Genomic DNA, 4,906 nt, shown 5'->3' with positions numbered 1-4,906 from the left:
GCAAAAATATATAGGGTGTTCCATTTAAAATAACGAAGTTGGCGTCGACTTCCGGTATAACCGGAAGTGCTATGACCTTGAAAATATTTCAGTTGCGTTTCCCCCACCAATTTTAATAACTTGCCAAATTTTCAAAATTTTCAAATAAGTACTTTTCCAGATATCGATCGCGGCGATTCCCGGTGGGATACACTGTATAAATGAACATTTGAATATAGAAAAAAAAAATGTGTATTTTTCCTAGCACTTTTTCATGAATTTTTGCTATTTTTGACCTGTTTTTTGAGGTTAGGAAATTCCTGTGATGTGATAACTCAATTCTGATACCGGATTCGTGATCAGGAGGCAAAAATACTACAGATAACATATGTCGCATGAAAAGTACACACTAATTTTCTTTTTTGTGTGGCTGTGTAATCTGTATAATAACGAATTTATATACTTTTTAATTAAAATGTGTTTTAATTATTTAAGAAAGCCAAATCGGTTTATTTTCATTTAAAGAAACTACGCTTGAAGTAGGGGTTACCTTGTACATATGCTGTTTGAACTGTTTTTATAATTATACTTTTTTTATTTTCTTAAATTTATTTTCTATTCAGGAGTTCTAAAAAATAAAATCCTTGGTGTAAAATGAACCCCATTTCGTAACATTGGAAACCATAAGTTAAAATCTTTATTTTCATATTTTTATTTTCCTATAACATGGCGTGGGTGTCGAGTTTGAAATCGCCCGGTGCCTTTATTAAGTGCTCCTGTTACGTTCTAGACATTCTACTCTATATTAAGATTAAACGATCGTGGGTATCGATAACTACTATTGTCAGAATGAATGGTAAGAATGGCCGTAATAAATAAGAAGGAATTATAGGGAATCTCGATTTATTTAATTCTACCCTTACCTGGACCAACCGTTTGTTCATTCCTAGAATTATCTACCTCATTTAATTCGATAGCTACATCTTCAAACTCTAACCGACTTTTCTCAGAGTTCTATTCAAATTTCAAATTGAATGTAAATGCCCATTTCGCTTCAGAGGTCAATTTTTTTAAATGAGTTTCTGTGGGTGTATTAAATCTGGAGTACTATATTTCGAGAAATTCTTGCCAAATTTACTGTTTCGAATAACTGCTTAGGTATTTATATCCGTAGTTACAAAGAATTTAAGAGAATAAAAAAATTTGTAGTTAAACATTTTTGACAGTTGCATTTATTTAAGGACGATCAGAAAATATGTGTTTTTCTTGAAAATTGCTAAAGATAATAATTAAATTCTGAAAACACTTTTATAGTTTCTGTGACTGTCACTTAAATGTAGGATAAAAAAGTAGTTATATCTGGAAAGAAAATGTAATTGTAAGATTTGTTTAGAATTTATTTTGTATTGTCAACTGTTTTCGATATATTAACAGTTGAAAATAGCTTTCCTAAAATTCTCGACAGTTATAGGTATATATGAAAAACGGGTAGTTAGATAAATGTTTATGAGAATTTTCTGTAGAATTAATGTGACAATTTACAGACATTTGAAAGTGACATTTAGTTGTTAACATTTCGAAAATAACTGAAAATTAACAAGTGTTTAATAGGAAAAAGTAGTACAGTTCTTTCAGCAGCCCATATCTCCAACAGCGTGAATTGAGAGCCTCAAAGCCGATTTAGGTCCTAATTTCGGAGACTAAAAATTCTCTGAATGTAACGAATTTCGGATCTAGCAAAAGCTAACATCCTGTACAATATTAAAATGGTTAACTCAGAAGGATGTCATAATTTTAAAATGCCAAAAAAATAAGATGCGGAATCCAGTCAGGGTCCAGAGAGCAACACTAAACCGAAGCTTGCAAGAGAGGCGCTTGCAGGAAAAGCCAGTTTTGTGAACGAACGTCGACCTTGAGCATCTGAAGTTCAGTAATCAGGAGCGGAATCCTGGCCAGAGTTTGTACGCGCTCAAAATTGCTTGAGTCATCGTACGTAAATGTAAATAGATGCCATTATCCATTATCGTTATATTTAGTTCAAATTAAAGAATTAAATGCAAACATTTTCTTTAAATGTTTTACAGTTGAATTCTTTCCAAAAAATCACAAACCCGAGTTGAATTATCTCCAAAAAATTACTATTATTAGTTCTTTAGTTCCGCTTTTCAAGCAATCCGTCTAGGTCTGTCCTACCTACAGCGAAGGCCCTGAAAAAGGGTGAACCAGCTCCTAAAGCTGTTATCCACTAACCCTGCCACGAGGCGTAGTTGCCCAAACTTATAAAGCTTACAGATACTCCAGGGAGACCTGAAACCACACTTTGTAGTGCCCGGCCCACACAAAAGACTAGTCCTAGTACTCGAAGTGCTTAATAATAATCCTACGATTAAAAAAGAGGCTCAGTCAAAACTTTAGAACTTGAATTTCATACAGGATTAGTTGACGCCCTAACTTTGAAGCAAGTAAAGTGTAAATTCAGTGTCTTGGACCAAGTAGAGCATGTACCATCTTCCTTAGAAAAACGACGGTCTTAGAGCCTCCCGTCAACCCTACCGGGTATCGTCAACTATAGAAACTCCTTTATTGGCGATTAACCTCCCAGTACCGTTGGTAAAGAAGGAGACAGATTGGATCGTTTCATCCGACACCACACACCGCCTATCACCTCGTTTCACGACGAAATATATTCTTTTGAAGGATGATAATAAAATATTAAGTTTAAGGGCCCCATATTCTTTAAATAGTGTTTTCCGCAAAGACAAATAATTTCAAACATTTAATAACTGAATAATCTAAAGCTTATCAAATAATAGGAATGTTATGTCATGCCACCTGAGTATTTTCAAAGACGCCGCAGTAAAACGAATAAACAGGTGCAAAAAACGATCAAACCATCAAGGTTTTAGGTAAAATCTACGAAAATACTAATTTTTTTATATATAATTCCACATGTAAATATTCTTATAACATTTACTTGCTTAATTCTACATATAAAATTGTTTACTTTTATTTATAAGTACGTGAAAATAATTCTTAAAATGTGGGGTTAGGATAACAGCAAACGCATGTTTTACAAACGCTTTTTTCTTAGTTATTATTTTATTTGAGTAAATTTAAATGGTAACAATGAATAAACAAAACATCAAGGATTATTTTTATGCTTACTTTTGTTCTACACGTTTTACTTTTAAAGATTTCAGTACCTAAAAACGCCAGAAATTTCACTATTTCTCGGCCAGGGAATAATAAAATAAATTAGTTGATGTCTATCGAATTTCTGTGATGATTTAAAACAGGTGCACTGTATTTCAAGTTAGGGTATAGCATAAAGAAATATGATCAAAATGTAGTTAAAAGTGGAAAGTAACAAATTTTACATTTTGACATTTGTTGTCATTTTGCCTCTTAGTTATCATCAGTTTGTTGTCATTGTGTTTTTACCTGCTTTTCTATCTATTTATTATCCCAGTTACGTATAAATCAGTTCTTATCAGAACTAAACAACTTATTATATTGTTTGTCGTCTGTTTTTTCTAATTTTCCATTGGATATGGATGATGCTGTGCCGACCACGAGTAAGTCAGGCGCGGGAATTACATCGCCGTCGCCCCCAAAGAAACGAAAATAACTCAGTTTGGGGCATTTATCTCTGGCAGAAAAACAACCTATATTGAATTTGTACAAGAAAAGCCTAGATGATGAACCTACTCTTAAAACTGACCAACTGTATCCAAAATAGCGATGGCATTAGGTAAATTTATATTAACATTATCTTCTGCTGAACTAACTATATTACACATTATACTTTTTTAGGTGTTGCAAAATCAACAGTATATTGAGCCATAAAACAATATAAATCTACTGGAAGGGTATCTACTTCCAAACACTGTGGTGGACGACCAGGGATTGTTACATGTTTGGGTGAAGCAATGAAGAATTCCATAAGGCGTAGAGTACATAGCTTTTTCTTTAAAAATTAGATCCCCACTTTGGACAAAATATTAACCGAAATAAAAAGTCGTCAGGATTTGCCACATATGTCCCGTTCGTCATTATACAAATTTATGAAACAAATTAATTTCAAGTAAGGTTGAAGACATATCTCGGAGCAAGTATAATTGCAATAAAAATATTTTATTTTTTTTGCAGATACTTAAAAACGGAGTCGTAAAAGTGTGTTGATAGAACATGATGATATAGTGAGACGGAGACTTGACTACTTGATATCAATTAAAAAGTTAAGATCTGAAGGTAGACCTATTTATTATTTAGATGAAACATGGTTAAATGAAGGTCATACAAAAGAAAGGGTATGGGTTGATACTAATATTAAAAATAAACGTGAGGCATTCAATGTCTATGGGATTAAAAAACTGTCCGGTAAAGGAAAGCGTCTTATCATCTTACACGCTGGCTCAGAGGAAGGATTTGTTGAAGATTCGTTATTGGTTTTTGAAGGCAAGAAGAGTGGGGATTATCACGAGTAAATGAATGCAAATGTATTTGAAAAGTGGTTTTCTGAATTTTTGAAAAAAATATCAGATAATTCTGTTATTGTAATGGACAATGCAAAAAAAGAAAATAAAGTTGTCTTACGATTACCGCCATATCATTGTGAATTAAACCCTATAGAATTGATTTGGGCACAGGTGAAGAATGAAGTGGCAAGCAAAAATAAAACATATAAATTGAAGGGCGTAAAGGAACTACTAATATAGGCTCTTAATAATGTTACAAATATAAACTGGAAAAAATGTGTAGAACATGTGTTTAAGGAAGAAGAAAAAATGGGAACACTTGACGAAATTATGGACGATCTCATTGAACCTTTAATCATATCAATTAATAATAGCGAGAGTAATATGGATACTGACTCATCAAATAATTCAGAAAATTGTTAAAGACAGGATTTGTCCCTCATTTTTAC

General features: G+C 32.8%; 1 pseudogene; it reads left to right on the top strand.

Annotated features, from left to right (window-relative positions):
* Nucleotides 1-3,529: 3,529 nt before the first annotated feature.
* On the top strand, nt 3,530-4,466 carry LOC111692137 (annotated as a pseudogene).
* The last annotated feature ends 440 nt before the right edge of the window (nt 4,467-4,906 follow it).

This window comes from Anoplophora glabripennis, unplaced genomic scaffold, assembly GCF_000390285.2.
Source record: "Anoplophora glabripennis isolate ALB-LARVAE unplaced genomic scaffold, Agla_2.0 scaffold854, whole genome shotgun sequence".
Lineage (NCBI taxonomy): Eukaryota > Metazoa > Arthropoda > Insecta > Coleoptera > Cerambycidae > Anoplophora > Anoplophora glabripennis.
The sequence above is the reverse complement of the archived record's forward strand: the minus strand, read 5'-3'. Positions and strand labels throughout refer to the sequence as shown.